This window comes from Limulus polyphemus, unplaced genomic scaffold (genome assembly GCF_000517525.1).
Source record: "Limulus polyphemus unplaced genomic scaffold, Limulus_polyphemus-2.1.2 Scaffold4632, whole genome shotgun sequence".
NCBI lineage: Eukaryota > Metazoa > Arthropoda > Merostomata > Xiphosura > Limulidae > Limulus > Limulus polyphemus.
The window spans coordinates 65641-82947 of NW_013670242.1; the positions used below are offsets into that span (position 1 = coordinate 65641).

At 34.2% G+C, this 17307-nt stretch overlaps 1 protein-coding gene across 4 annotated transcripts in view; it reads right to left on the reverse strand.

Moving 5' to 3' along the window:
* Window positions 1-16223, reverse strand: part of LOC106471452 (mitogen-activated protein kinase kinase kinase 13-like) — a 73075-nt gene extending 56852 nt beyond the window's left edge. Inside the window, exon 1 of one of the 4 annotated variants that reach the window (XM_022400067.1) lies at window positions 16045-16223. The gene's annotated coding sequence lies outside the window, so the exon portion shown is untranslated. Of the gene's footprint in view, window positions 1-1497; window positions 1553-8321; window positions 8343-13424; window positions 13657-16044 lie in introns of those variants that run through there. The other 3 variants (XM_013932056.2, XM_022400069.1, XM_022400068.1) reach the window with 3 other exon arrangements.
* Between the last annotated feature and the right edge of the window lie 1084 nt (window positions 16224-17307).

Genomic DNA, 17307 nt, shown 5'->3' on the forward strand with positions numbered 1-17307 from the left:
CCCACGACTCCACCACGGGTACGTCGAAACCCGGATTCTAGCGGCGTTGTAAGTCCGCAGACATACCGCTGTGCTACTGGGGGGCTATTATCCCTGCTTTGGCAAATTACTGTAATTATGTTAGTCTGAGACAAAGTAGGGATAAAGTTTTTTAAATTTTAAGTAACTCGGTTTTTTAGTTTTGACTTTCTTGTTTCAATACTTTTTGTAGCAGGTTTAGGTTTTGAAGTTAAGCACAAAGATACACAATGGGCTATCCGTGCTCTACCCACCACGGGTATCGAAACCAGGTTTCTAGCGTTGTAACTCCGCAAACATAACGCCTTTTTTAGAATTAAAACTTTCTATATTACTATAGCTAGTTAGGTTACGTATATATCGATCCCTACTTGCCTCTATAAAATTAAAAATATTTTATTATACTAGTTTGTTTCGTTTTTATTAGCTATATTTTTGTGTGCCAGCAATACCAAGCGTGGGAGAGAGTGTATACCCAATTCGATTTTATTACTCATTAGAATCTCTACCAACCTACCCTCAAATATATATATATATACTACTATCCTTTTTTAGTACAGGAAAGAAATTATTGAGACCCCAAACGGAAGAGTTCTGTGAAAAAATCAGAGCGATAAGATTCGTCATTTTTTCTGTACGCTTGTCTCGAAGAGTTACTTACTTACTTAGATGAAAATTCGTTGAAATAGTGAAATTTTGATTCACTCCATACACACGTATATACGATTTAGGCAGCTTTATAAGTACAATAAGCTTTAGTTTTTGGCTGTTGATACTGTGAAATAATCATCTTTAATATTCAGATATTTTAAAGGTGGTTTTAAAACTGGCGACTTTTATGGCCGCCATTTTGTTTCATCACAATCCCTACTATTAAGTATTACCGTACTTTATGATAAGTTATAGTAGGCAAGGCTAGGCCACAAAAATGTCCTTCTTTATCTTTACCTTCAACAAGCAGCAACCACATTGCCAAATTTCCAAGCATTATATATGATTCTAGTTAACTTCATATAAACATTTTTATTATGCCAGTTTTATCTGAAAGGAGTGATTATTAGGAATAAATTATAGTTTGTTTTAAATTTCGCGCAAAACTACTCGAGGGCTATTTGTGCTAGCCGTCCATAATTTAGCAGTGATAAAACTGCTAAGGGTAACTAGACAACGCCAACAACCGCCGACGTTTGGGTTACTCTTTTACCAACTAATAGTAGTGGGATTAACCCTCACATTATAACGCCTCTGCAGTTGATAAGACGAGCATGTTTGGTAATGGGGATTCGAACCCGCAGATTGCGAGTCGAGTGCCAAGTCATGCCAGACAGCGAAACAAGAGAAACTTCTGCACAGAAAACAGGCAAAATGTATAATTTTATCATACTGAATTTACACATAAATACATGCATCATTTTCTGCAGGAAAAATCATCAAGGCTTAAACTATTTTTAAAATTAAAATAAAATTTATTTAACTTACCTGCATTTAATTTTATTAACAATCCTAATATTGCAAGACAGGCATCTTCCCTGACTTTTCTTAATCACTGCAACGCCCTCTAGTGTTTGGAATATAATATTGCGTAACAGCATGTAAATAGACTACTGTAAACGCTAATGCACTTTTTTCATACAAAATATCCTTTCAACACATATAAGTCAATTACAAAAATAAAACTGTATTCTGTTCAGATTTTAAATGTCACGCGAAAATGCGATAAAATTAATTTCAACGGTTTATATTTTAACTGGTATAATTGTCATGAAAGTTAACTTTGTGATTCTTCATCTAAGATGTCACATCATAATTAAAGCACATATAGAAAGCAAGATTAAATACAATAATTTTTTTGATTTTTCAAGTAACTAGAATACGATTTGTTTGGTTGTTTGAAGTTAAGCACGAAGCTACACGATGGGCTATCTGTGCTCTGCCCACCACGGGTGTCGAAACCCGGTTTCTAGTCCGCTGAGCCACTGGGGGGCTATTTAAGATGAACATGCTTGCTCGAATTGTAATTACTTAACATGGGGAACTCCATAAATATAATGAAAGAAGTGTACAATGTACTAGCGCTCTCATACATACGAATATATCGTCAATTTAATTACCTCATTGATCTGTCACTAATTAGATCAAAACTAAGATTTAACAACAATTTTGAATAAAACAAACAGTAAAAGCAAACTAAAACTAACGTTATCAATGGTTAGTGAAGATTATATTCAGCAAAGAAAGAATCAGTAGACTGTAGCTGTATATACGTGTACAGAGGTGTCGCTTGGTGATTAATTAAACCATTCGGAGCTCGGGCCCATACGCACGAGAATTTTCGGAGTTTCTGTATGATATCGATCATGGTTATCGATCTGATTTTTTTAAGACACCAACTGGGGATTCGGAGCACTGTCAAATATAATCGCGGCACGGCCTTGTGTGCCAGTGCCTAGCGACGCCTATGCACGTGTCTCCATTGAGAGCTAAGTCAGTCAGTGAAGGCTCACTCTTAGAACTTTTCCCCATAATTCTGTTACGAAGGTGGGCAAAATTATTATTTATCTTAACAATAGAAACAGTGCTACCATCTGTCCCTCAATCCAAGCACTGATATATACCATCATACTCCAGTTTTTCCCGTGTTCTGAAGAGAAACTTAAAACTGTTGTAAAATAAATAAAACTCACGCTGAAAATGAGTGATTACTCATTTTTTGGACATTTTTATGAATTTCTAATAAGTACATTCACGTCACAGAGTAACATATCTTAATTTAAGTAATATTATCGAGAAGAATACAGCCAAAAATCTCTTGAAATTTGTTCTAAACAAGTTTATTGCTGCCGCATGTAGTGAGATGTACGATTTTATTGAATTTTATAAATATCATAAATAACAAAAGTTAAGAACGTGCACATTTTATTTCTGCTTTAAAATGATTCGTTTTAGTATAAAACTACACAAGGGGTTCCTTATGTGCCATCGCATAGATCAAACTAAGAATTTAAATGTTATACAAGTCTTCAAACTTTTTGCTGAGTCACCGCGGGGCTGAAAAAGTGCGGTCCAGTGAAGTTTACAAAATGTTCATTCAGATGTCCGGGACATTACGCTCTACGTCTAAAATTTTATTCGTATTAGAACAGGATTTCACATCATTGTTGAAAGATGTGACGTCATTCTCTTCTTATAACTGAGGTCCCCACGACCATGCTCTGATCTAAAAGTGCTCTGTCATGACTGAGCATGCTTTGAGAAACGTGCATCCCTGTTATGCAGATATTTCGCGTTAGAAATGATATTTTTATTTACGGTACTCATAATTCACTCAGCCACACAAACACCTGTTCATTCTTGTTAAGGTGATAGTCTAAAGTACCCCATGACTACAAACAACGGATTTTCTTTATCTTTAGGTTCCTTAACGAAAGCTTGAGATAACGATTGTTTCTTGAAAATATCAAGTTATATAGAAATAAATGACGTACAGAAGTTTATGTGACTGTATCAAAACTTCTGGTTAAGAGATGAGTTTTATCACGACGATTTGTCTATTTTATCGCAAAACCACACAAGCAACTGTCTGTGCTTTGTCCACCGCGGAGAATCAAACGCTGGATTTTAGCTGTGTAGGTTCGTAAACTTACCGTTGACCCATTGGAGGACTTACCACAACGGAGTAATATATTTCACAGTACAAAAGACGTGGTAATTTCATTAAATAATTTATCAATTAAAATAAATGTTTTATTATATAGATATTCTACTCTATGGACACAAATTTTATAAAATCTGTTTTGCGAGAATGCACTCTACAAAATATTTTTCAAATTTAAATATACTTCTTTTAAGGGTAAAACTTCAAACTAACAAATGCATAATTTTTTAATGTGTCTGTAAAATACCTCTTTTGAAATTACTCCATAAATAATCATTTTCCTATACTCTAAATTTATAGTACATAAGAATTCTTCTAATAAAAGTTTCACATAGACAGGCCTTAAAAAATTCTTTAGTCCTGACCACAGTAACAAAACACAAAACTAGTTTAGCAGCTGGTATAAACTGACGTGAGCAGAAGTTGCACAATACCGATAAACAAAAGTAACTGTTGCAAAAACTTGGTTGCAAAACAAAGTAGCTTATGTGATTATATAGTAGTGAAATAATTTCTTCGTGTGTTCTAGCTAATATACAATCATCATTTTGTAAAACTTTATCTCAAACACAAATATGTACATATTCTACCTGTACCGTATAAATCTGGCCTTTACAAAGCAAATATCTTACCATTCTTAGTCTTAGCACTAGTGCACCAGTATTTTGTACAAATAAAATACAATCACACTTCTGTTACCATACATTACATAAGTATATATATATATATTATTACTATTTATAAATAAATTCTCAAATATCAGTTAATTTTGTTAAAAGATAGAACATTAAATAAAGAATATATAGAAAAAATAATCTCTATTACTTATGATGTTACGTGTTTTTTTTTGTACTTGTGCATCATATGTGTTAAGCTTCGTCGAATTTCGCACATGGAGGACGTAAAAAACAAGATAATTTTTGTAGGTGTTATAAATGCATTTTTAAATAACAAAAACTATAATTTACTATACCGATACTGCCAAATTCATCTGTAAATTACCAGGCTTTCTAACTAAGCTGTATTTGGGTCTAAAAATATCATTTCCGATCAGCATATCGTCTTAATCACCACTCTTCTAACGCTGCAACTAATATGACAGCTATTACCCGCGTAAACTCTTTAAGAATACTAACAGGATTACGTAGTTCCAAGTGAGCGCTTTCGATTAGTTATAAACATGTACTTAAGAGAAGTAGGCGTAGGTAAACAAGTATTTTCAAATGAGGAAGAGTTGGACAGAGCCACTGTGGCGGGTTCGCTAAATATAATGATATCTCACCAAATATGAAAGGTAGGAGGTTCTTATTTTATATGCTAGCTTGTCATTATTGGTAATTTGATTTTCTAATTCGTTAAAAACTGTAGACATTGCATTTTATGACGCTCACAATACAATCTGAGCAAAGGCAGAAGACGAAGTACCATGTGACACAAAAAAATCGGTATTTAGCATTTTTTTTAACATTTACTTTTGAACTAAGAAATTAAATAATTACTAAAATTTCAATTACAAACCACAGTTTGATCGTAAATTTATATACATACATTCATAAAATAGTACGTTAATAACATTTTGAATGTAAAACGTGATGCCATGCACTCTGACCCCTACCCGTATGTAGAATACAATGCTATCCTTCTCCAGGTTGCGTGCACTACCCAAGTCACTGGTAGCCATTCCATCTCAAAAATAAGGAATGATATAACCACAAAATATCGCCCGACCTGCCCGTGAGAAAGATTGCTGTCTGCCTTTACATAGTGATTGATTTTCAGCAATCTTCCCACCAGAAAGCACACGTAATAACAAGGAGAATGGTCCAAAACCATAGGTAACGAGAAAAACCCTTAACCACATACCTTGACTTATATTTTACTTTTAAACCTAGACACACGTGTATGCATTAAAATTTTCAAACAAGAGTAAGTTTGACTTTTGGTTTTCACATTATTAAATAAAGAAGATAGAAAATACCTAGTATGTCTGCATACTACGTATTTCCTGTCCCCTTGACTTTTGGCTATCCTGGCCATCACTAACTTAAATATCCAATGGAAAAAACTCGCGCATTGACTAAGAAACCAGTATAACTTACTCTTGCCCCTATAAAACAATTACACAGAAATATATACAATTAAAATAGGTACCTTAGCTATATAAAAAAGGTCACAAATTACAAATCAAAATTATAACTCAAAAGCAAACTAAATACAATGCAGTATAATGATATTTTAGCAAAGGACAATAATATAAAATGAAATGCGTCCTTTAAGGTTAGAAATACAAAATATAACAAAACTATTACGGTGAAATCAAAAATACAAACATATACATATGTAATTATATCCTTTAATATTAATTCAGAACGAAACAGTCCCTTTATAAAAGCACACAAAAAATATCCTTCAAAAAAGCAATAAAGACATACAGATAATCATAACAAAACAAAAACCATTTACTCATGATAATATTTATCTGTACGTATAAGAGGAGAATGTTCTTATTTTATTACATGAAACATATTCAAGAATATTGTGCAATAAAAAAAGGTAAAAAAACATAGTAAAGAAGAAGAATAAACAATGATATTTTGATGTATTACACGTGATATAATCCCTTAGCAATAACTCTTGATTATGATATTCCACACCACATGGAAAAATCTTACAATTGACATTATTAATCACGCCATATAAAACCAACAGCATTTTAAGACTGATGATAAAGACATAATAAATACAAAAACTTAAAGGTTAAGTGCAAGCACACACAAATATTCATTGAAGAACACTATTTAATATTGAAATTGTTTTAACTGCATAACTACTACAAGAGTTGCTTGCACTGAAAGAAGAGATTGATAAACACTGCTGCCACTTCACATAAATAAAAAAAAAATACGAATGATGAAGAATACATTTTGATACCTATATACAAAAGCAAACAATGATAAATTTTGAGTTGCCAAAAAATACATATCAATGTTTATATTTGACATGCTATATGATAACTTCCCAAAGTCATTGGTGAAGGGAAGGTAATGTTCTATACATAAAAATGAAAATCAAGAACAACAAAACAAACTGATTGAACAAGAGTGCAACTCTAACCCAAGCTCGAGAATTATTGAAGCCCTGATTACAGGCTTTTAAGAGCAGCAGTTGATACATCCAGCTTGCAGAAATGATCTGCCAAATGATCTTCTTGACCCCTCCCAGAGCCTTGTGGGTTTAGAATCACCATGCTTTCTCCTTCAACTCTGATGTGGGGTATTCATGCTTCATTAGTTGATCATTTTCTCTACTATATAGGGCCCAGGCCTTGGTCCACTTGGTAACCTGAGTTTGGCAAAGCCACTTTATAATGGGTCATTAGGTTATCAGTGTTGGAGTGTTAATGAGAGTTCCAGTTTAACATCTATGGTCTGATATTTTTGAGAGTGTTTCATTTGTGATGGGTAGCAATGGTCATTTAGGCTTCAATGTTGACCTCAGTCATGATTGTTGATTTAGTTATTATAAATTTTCCAGTTGATAATAGAAATGGCTGGACCTACATACCTGTGCCCTGCAAGTGTGTCTCGTCTTCATCTTCACTTTATTTATGAAAAGGTCTACATTAGTTTAGAGATGATATGGTTTTACAATAATGTTTCTATAGCTCCATCAGCTCATATTTAATAGGCTCTAATACTGAAATTGTCATCCATGGCTGAGCTGCCGGTGGGTTCGTCTCCACTGGGTTGTTAGGAATTGTAGAGTTTTTTTTAAAAGCAATAAACAAGTTAGCTACAATCTTCAGAGAAAATTCAATTACCTTTAATTTCTAGAGACCCCTCCAACTGCCGAACCACACGCAAGAGCTTGTATGTGTGATAAGTCATTGAACAATTCGTCTTCATCCATTGACTCTGCATCAGCTGAACCACACCCTAGAACAGTGCTAGGAATTTTGTGGACTTTGAGGTAAGTCTCCAAGTCGTCTAAATCTCCTAAGAGAAAATTATCTGAAAAGTTTTCTTCTTCAGTAACTTATGGCACAATTTGTCAACAAAATGAATGAAAGATAACACAACTGAGTTAAAAAGAGAGTAAGTTTTATATAAAAATAGTCAGGATTGAATTCTGATTGTAGAGAAATTCAACTAGGAATCAATGCTTTAAAGTAATGGTCCAGACTTACGTATATTCAAGTGCATATTGTCCTTAGACAATACACCCCTTTCATCAGTGTGCATCCTGGTACACAAAACTACAAAGGACCTCATGTTTGATCAACACTTATCTGTGCTGCTCACAGTTATTGTTACCACGATAAGACAGCTAACTACCTGTAACCCATCTACATTCTCCCCACTCTTGTTTAATTGTTATACAAACAGATGCTGAGTCCAGTAAAAAAGCTCTCCAGGTTAGTAATCATAGTTTACTTCATATTCAATGTCTTAACATTCAGATCAAATCATTTATATTTCATTCATATGTTGTGTGATAGTTGCGATCTCTGTGTAGTTTATTCCTTTATGTCATAAAACACTCAAGAATGATGTTTTGTAACATCCACTTATGTGTGAAACACTAAACATATATATTCATTCATACACTTATATTGTCATGTACATATGTCTCAATGTTACATACTTACGTATTTATTACTAGCTTCACACTGCCTCTGGCTCTTGCACAATTACCAATGCAACATGCAGGAGTTACCAACGCTAGCTGTGTCTCGATGGCTGTGGTATCATAGCGTGCTGCCATCTGTGAGCCACTTAAGTCGACTCGTTCTCCCATAATTGCAAAATATATAATCACCTGCAGAATTAAGCCAAACCAAGACTTTTCAGCTAAAGTTCTTCCAGCCAGGATTAATATTCATGTTGTCACTACAATACATATCAACATACACTCAGCCCAGCCATAGACTAAATACAATATTCTATAGTAAAGTACATTGTCTAACATACGGAGCTACAGACATCATAAGCTAAACTATTATGATATTGTAAAGCCATTTGCAAGTCAATGCACCCACTAAAGCTTGCATTATAGTAAAAAAAAGGATATGAGCCAGTGAATGTCCACTGTTTTACCTGCTGGCAAAACAGCCCAAGCTGTTGGGTGTCATCCACCACCAGCAACTCCAGTCTTTCTCAGCTGGTATCACGTGACATTGGTCAGAATAAAAATTCAATTACCCTGTTTGTCAAATGTCTAGAATTCCTTTAGAGAATGCTCAATTCAGTCTCAAACTTCAAAGAGAGCATGTCACTGAGACAATGAACCTTAGCTGCCTGTACCTTCTGTGCACTAATACTGATCCTCTGGGATATAACTCGATCATCTGTTCTGAGAGCACCATAATCCAGCAGTTCTCCTTTTCAAGTCTGTGGCTCCAACGAGATTGAAGCCTTGAACCTTTGTAGCATATGGACTTCTCTGAGGTCTGAAAATTCTATCTGACTATTATCTACCCACAACAATACAGTAATAGACTCTTTCTCCTGGTTATAAATCCTTCTACTTGTGGAAAATGCCATTATCTCATTTAAATATATTTAAGCTTAAAACACAAAGGATCAGAAGAGCACGGGAAAATGTATTTATCATGAAAAACAGAGTACTCCTGCAAAAAATACATCTTGTAGTCATGACACCAAATTTTCTCTATCTTACCTGCTCTGTGGTATCATAGAAATCCCTTAGAGTGAATGAGTAGGATCCAGAATACGGTTAAATTTTCTATGTTTCAATTTGTTTTTATTTCAGATCCCTAACTGATAGAAGAAGAAGGCGACATTAGAAGAAAAGATAAACTTGCTTGGCCACCTCGTTCCCCTGACCTGTCCTCATTGGACTTCTTTTTATGGGGCATGTAAAAACTACTATTTATTTATCAAAACCCCGTTATTTCAAATAACGTAAAGCTCGAATCACAAATGCAATTCATGACATCATCTCTCAGTAACTGGAGAATGTTTTCAGAGAATTAGAAAATCGGATTGAAAAATTTATCACAGTGGATAGCGGTTATGTTTAAATACACAAAACTGAACTGTATTGTATTTTAAAACATCACGAATTGTGCTTTCATGCATCATTTATAGTTTGTTTCTATCATGTGTGAATGGGAGTTATAAAAGTTCAAATTTGCACAAAGAATTTATGAACACCCTTTAATTATAATTACAAATTTACTTTAACAACTTCATATGTACATTTATGTTTGTAAGTTGCATATTTACTATTTGATTTGTGTGTGTAGCATATACAATTATTGCCACTTTTTGTCAACGTGCTTATTTTAATGGTTTAACAACAACAAGCCTAATTAATTAAGTGAAATGTGTAGCTTGCAGTACTCGATACGTAGATTCGTGGGCTCAATTCATACCCATTCTCGGCTTTTACTTCTTTTGATTTAAGTTCCATCTTCATAAGAAAAAAGTGCAACTCTTTAAAATTCCTTTTGTCAAATCGAAATTGATACAAACTAACGTTACCAGCACTTATTCTACAACTCTAATGTATTTTATCGTACAAAATGCAATCACTTTAACATTCATTTGAAATATATAAACGAATAATAACAGATTTCTCATTACAGGTTTCGTTTAACTTGCGTAAGGTAAACTGCTAGAATCACAATACAGGCCCTGACACATGAAAAGGTATAGCATATCACCTTATATCAAATAACTTCTGATGGTCGCAAACAATTTTAAACAAAGATACCCCGTTTCCAAAATGTGTCACACCTGATCTATATAGATTCTGTTTACTGAACCAATAATCGAACCAACAATTCAATCCATGCTGTTCAAGTTAACAAAGACATGCAGTCACTTTGTAATGGTGTTCTTGAGTAGAGCAATCATGCAATCATCTTGGTAATGTGTTATAGAGGGGAAGTGCAATCATCCAATCATCTTAATAATGGTGTTCTTGGAAAGTGCAATCACCCAATCATCTTGGTAATGGTGTTCTTAGGAAGTGCAATCATCCAATCATTTTGATAATGGTGTTATAGGGAAGTGCAATCAACCAATCATCTTGGTAATGGTGTTCTTGGAAAGTGCATTCAACCAATCATCTTGGTAATGGTGTTCTTGGAAAGTGCAATCAACCAATCATCTTGGTAATGGTATTCTTGGAAAGTGCAATCATCCAATCATCTTAGTAATGGTGTTCTTGGGAGATGCAATCAACCAATCATCTTGGTAATGGTGTTCTTGGACAGTGCAGTCATCTTGGTAATGGTGTTCTTGGGACGTGCAATCAACCAATCATCTTGATAATGGTGTTCTTGGAAAGTGCAATCATCCAATTATCTTAGTAATGGTGTTCTTGGGCGTGCAATCAACCAATCATCTTGGTAATGGTGTTCTTGGGACGTGCAATCAACCAATTATCTTGTGGACATTGTTAATCGGGAAAACTAATTTTCGCTCGAGAGAGTCATAGTACAAACTTTTATTTGAATTCATTGTTTCCTAGACTCTGGAGCTGATAAGACTACTGAGGTGAGACCCGAGCCCAAAGCAGTATGCTTATTTCTATAACATTAAACTCTTGTGTGAAAACGTTTTAGATATTCTAGTAACACTACGCACAAGAAGGAAAATATATTCAAGTGACCTTGAGATAACACAGATCTTGTGCCATGTACATGTAGATGTTCATGGCAGTGAGAGGATTTTTGATAAAAACACCTGTTTTACCCCGAATCACTTTGTATGTAAATAAGCGGAGATTACGGCTCCAGTTCTGATATAGACACCTGTTTTCTATGTGTATCAGTGAAGATTACGGTTGGTATAATATATGTTTTTAAACAGATCATCTTGACCACTAAAAGTATACAATCAGCTTGATAATAGAACTTGGAAACTAAGTGGAACGTGTTTGAAAATATCCATATCTGACAAAATATTATAGAATACTTATATTGTTTTGTTTTTTTTCAAACCAACGTAAAAAAAAAAAAACGAGATTACTGCAAAAGTCTCATCAGAAGAAAACCTCCACAAAACTTTGAAAACATATTAAATAACTTAATGAACACACGTTACTTTGAAGGCGATTTGTAAAACATATATATATGTATAACTTAACAACGTGGAAGCTAGTTTTATATTACAAAATCTTCTAATTTTCCATTGCCCTCCAACGGCACAACGGTAAGTCTGAAGACTTATAACGTCAAAAAATGGGTTTCGATATCTGTGGTGGGCACAGCACAGATAGTTCATTGTGTGCCTTTGCGCTTAACTACAAACAAACATTCTCATTGTAATGTGTCATCTACAACATGGAAGAGTCTACGAGAGTATATTAGCTTAAGTTTATAACAATTCAAAGTAACTACGCATTTTCACTGTGATGAATGATACCTAAAACTAAAAATTTTATTAAAAATACAAACACGTGGGGCGGACGCATAAATAAACAATGACAAAATGTATAAAAGCACCGATTCCCACAGATAAACAGTTTTAAATACAGAGAAGAGGGGTAGGCAAGTAGATGAATAGAAAGAGAACTTAGATAGAGAGGCAAAGACTGAGATAGTATCTTTAATACGTATGATATATAAAATGAAGGACGCTTGGCGGCCTAACACCTGTCATATTTTATTTTTCAACTTTTGAACACCTGTATACTAAATAGTCCATACAGGTTGTTTGTAAGTGTAGGCAGAACACTGACGTCAGTATTGCATGGTATCATCTTTGTACATATAACAGACCACGTGGGACGATCATGTGCCTTCTCGGATCTATATAGATTACACTGCAGTATATACGATATGTGACAGTCAAGTCAATATATAACAATACTTCCCATATATATATAACACTGGATTGAGTCTCACTTTCATTACAAGTGTGCATAGCAAGGTGTGAACAATCAGTCGTAAGCCTAGGTATTATGAGGCAAGATATGAACAGTCGGTCTTTAGGCTAGGTGTTGTAGAAGAGATCACATATAATCAGTCGTAAGTATATATATTGTGAGGAAAGGTATGAACAGTCAGTCGTAAGCCTGGGTATTGTGTTGCAAGGTATGAACAGTCAGTCGTAAGCCTGGGTATTGTGAAGCAAGGTATGGACAGTCAGTCGTAAGCCTGGGTATTGTGAGGCAAGGTATGAACAGTCAGTCGTATGCCTATGTTTCTGAAACAGGTCATCAAAAGTAACTCGTAAAACCGATTTATTTTTATCATGTTTAATATTATCCCGCTCTAGTTTCCATCAATAGTTAGACTCAAAGGTACGATCTGCAATATCTGATAATAAAAAACTATAAGTATAGCTTCTTCGCTCGTATACTGCATTTTTTAGTTCTATATTTTACAATTCTGATCAAATCTGTCCCAATAACACCACAAGAAAATAATACTAAAACAAACTGATCTAGTTTTAAAAAATAACTATTTTTCAAAATCAGCATCGTTTGTATCCTAGAATTACGAACAATTTTCTTCATCCATTGATTATACGAAAACAAATATGGATGGAATTTCAAAAGATTCCAACAATTTGTTAAGTAGGTGATAACTGAACTTCTTTAAAATTGTTATAAACATGAACACTCGATTTCACAGTCACATGAACATAATTTTAATGATTCCCTTGACTGTTTGCTGAAATTTAAAAATACATCAGTTTGTTTTAATTTACGAATTCGACTGATCACTGAAAAAAAAAAAAAAAACTGGCACGAAATTTTATTTTATTTTCCTTACCTAGTTTTATCCGAAGACAAGTTGGGTCCGACTAGTGTCAAAACTTACACTGTAGTTTCAAATATGAAATTAAAGGTAAATAATGCGAAATAACCCAGTCAACGTAGGAAGAGAGTATAAATAGGAAATTCAGCAACTGTCATTTCGATAAGGCTACCTCATCCCAACGGTACATTACAAGCTGATCTTCAAGTACGTCAATATGGTTGCTATACCCCAGCTGACTGCGGGACATCGCTCAATGGCATCTCTGACGTCAGTATTCTGACACAAGCGTCATCACAGGGAAGTTCCAATGTAATGGAAAGGTTGAGAAGAGCCAAGTAAGCAGGTGCGCTATAAATACTCTAGCAGCCTTTGAGCTGTGTTGTTACGTAACAGTTTGCACCATAGTTCTTATAGCTGACGAGAGCAAGCAATTTTTGTAGCTTAAGGTCTTTTTATTAATCTTCTTGCTTAAAACAGTAATCTTTGTTTAAATCCCAGCAGGAATTTTAAATATTGGGTTTATATAATTTTATTAACTAATCTCTTCCCGTTGAAACTGTCTTGTGGATGCAGTTTTTATGTCGTTGTTTTTGTTTTTTTTAACAGCAGTGTTAATCTTAAAGGTAGGGCTTATGATCCAATAGCTACTACTATTGTCTTCTTCTCATTTGGAATTTTGTGTATGGTATTTATGTATATCATTAACTATTTCTCACTCCCCCCGATGGAACAGCGGTAAGTTTACGGATTTACAACGCTAAAATCAAGCGTTCGATTCCTCACAATAGGCACAGCAGATAGGTCAGTGTGGCTTTGCTCTACAATAAAAAACTATTTTTTATACTCTATCGTGTTTATTTTTTAAAACTTTCAGATGAAATACAACATAAATGTTGAAAGCTAGCCAGGAATCAAGCCAACTATTGACGTCACATTGAAGGCCGCTTGTTTTGAATTTGTTATAATCGTTATAACTCGCATCTCATCAATGAAAAGTTACTCTAAGATGTAAATAAATTTAACGAAAGTTAAAGCTATTATGCAATTTCTGACTCTCACATGTGCTCTGGGTCTTCTTTAGATATATACACTTTATTAGGTGCCTTTCTTAGATGTCTGTTTTACTACTAGTCGTTCTTGGATGTTTACACTTTGCTAAACGTCCTCCTTATATTTCTGTACGTTACCAAATGTTCTTCCTGAATTTTAACTTTTCACTTGACGCCATCCTTGAATTATTTTACCAGACGCCCTTCTTGTATGTAAACACTTTGCTAGACGTCCACTTTAGATATCTGTACCTTACCAAATGTCCTTTTTGTATATCTACGCTTTACCAGACGTCCTTCTTGGATGTCTACACTTTACTAGATGCCCCTTTTGAATTTCTAAACTTTAATAGATGTCCTTCTTGGATGTCTACACTTTGATAGATGTCCTCCTTAGATATCTACACTTTATAAATATTCCTTTGAATATCTACAAGACGACCTCTTTGGATATCTTCACTTTGCTAGACATCCTTCTTGAAGATTTTCATTTAGCTAAACGTTCTCCTTAAATGTCTGCAATTGACTAAACGCCCACCTCAGATGTCTACACATTAATAGACGCCTATCTTCGATATATACACTTTACTAAACGTCTCCTTTTGATGCTAAACTCTACTGGACTTCTTTCTTAGATATCTACATTTTGGTAGACGTCCTTCCTTGATATCAACACTGTGCTAGACATAATTTTATATATATCTACACATTACTAGACATCTTTCTTTTCACTATACTCTTTCAGAACGTTTTTCTTATCTTATATTTTTAAGTATACTTTATAAGCTAACTATGAATTACCTCAGATTTTGACACATCTAACACTATAACCAATTGGTAAGTACTATTCCAGTAGCTGTCTTATGTAGTTAAAATATTTTAAGGATTTATAAGTGCTGAGGTGTATTTCTTCAGTTGCGTAACAAACAATCTATGTTACTCATCGCTGGTCAAATAATATATTTCCAATTTAATTTGAATGCGTACGTATAAATATATAACATTAAAATTTTATGTAATGCATACTTAACTTCTGTATATTAACTATCAAAAGGCTTAGCTCTGAAAGTTAGGCCACACCACACGGTTTAAAAAAAATACTGTAATTTAGAGAGTATTTAAATAACAATTTCGATGCTGAGAAAGCGCAATTATACTTTATTCATAAATAATTGGTGCATATTTACAGGCTTTTTTTCACCACGTTATGAGTTAGATGAGTGTCATGTATTATGAATTCTTGATAAACGGGAAAATAAATTACGGTGCTACACAAAGTAAGAAAAAACATGAGGATACGATACAAAACTGCTGGGAAGATAATTAGGCTTACAGTAAATTTATAAAATGGCTTTGGGAAATTACGATTTATATACAAACGTTATATTTTACAGTGGCTGCAATAAAATCTTAATTTTGATATATAAACTATGATAAGATTACTTAATCTTTTATTCTGAAATCAAGAAATGTTTGCATATTACTGAATGGTTTTCATGGAAGAAAATAATAATTAAAATATTTTATTACATTTGCTTTCTAACTGTGAGCATTAGGGTAAAACAAAAGATAAGCGCACCTACCGTCTAGTTTATATAAATCTTATATATATAAATGGATTGTTAACTCCAGATTCTTCAGTCCAAACCGCTTTTAAGATTCATGAGTCGCTAAAAAAACGTTTTAGAAAACAGTAGAAACTTATAAGCACTCTGACATGCTTGTGCTCAAAAACTTCTTTTAACACCTGAATATCTGAAGTGTCTAATAACCCTCAAGTGTTTCCACGGGCCAGAACTAGTAGTTTTAAACCGTCTGCATACCACAGATAGTCAATCATCAGACTTACACCGCTTTATCGATTGTTCTTTCGTTCAGTGTCATTGCTATGGCAACCACTGTCGCGTGAAATACTACAATGAGGGTGAAGACAACTAAAACGCTATTGACAAGGGACATACATGAAAATATGACTAATAATATATTAGGATGTACTTACAAACCCAGAGAGATATATCTCATTGCTAGTAAGAAACAACATCTGCAAGCTAAAAAAACTTCACTGTAATATAAAAGAGGAATCAATTAAACAATAACTTTAATTTCTATAGTACACACTTAGGTTTCAACGAAACTATCAAGAAAGAATTATATCATCTCCAGATTATTAGCATGAGATCAGTACTAAACTAAAACTTCAAATGTATTTGACCAGGAGTATGTCCACTGGGGTGGAGTGGGGAACGGCCACTTCTATCCGAGATATCAGGATTTAGTCTTTTTAAGACGTTGAAATTATTCCTACATTGTGACTCGCAGTGACATGAAAGTGTTCATTATTTTGGACAACACTGTTACGTTTCTGGTCGTTAGTTAATTTTCCGTAAAAATTCTTTCCAAAGAAACTTTAGCGATAGAAGTCCTTTTTAAATAAAACTGGTTTATTCTTTCTGAATACAACTTTGCAATACACTTAATTTCCCCAGTCACGCTATAACAAACGCTATAATTCACAACGAACGTCTCACGTGCTCGACTCAACTGTCCGTATCTATCTCTGTCTGCAGTACAATTACACATTACATTATATTGTTGCCGTCACTTCTTACCGGTCTTATACATACAAGAATACCGCATATCTAGTAACCTCTGGAGACTTCAGGAAGGGACGTGAACGTTCGAGAATATGACGTGTTACTAACATCACGTGACCCCCGCTGTCCTAACAATACTCCTAGATACGGCTTACAAGTATGACTATTGAGTCTGATTAAGGGTAGTTTGAAACAGCATTAGGTCGTCGGCAAGCTATGCAAAGACAACCTGGGTAATTTCGGGTATTTTGA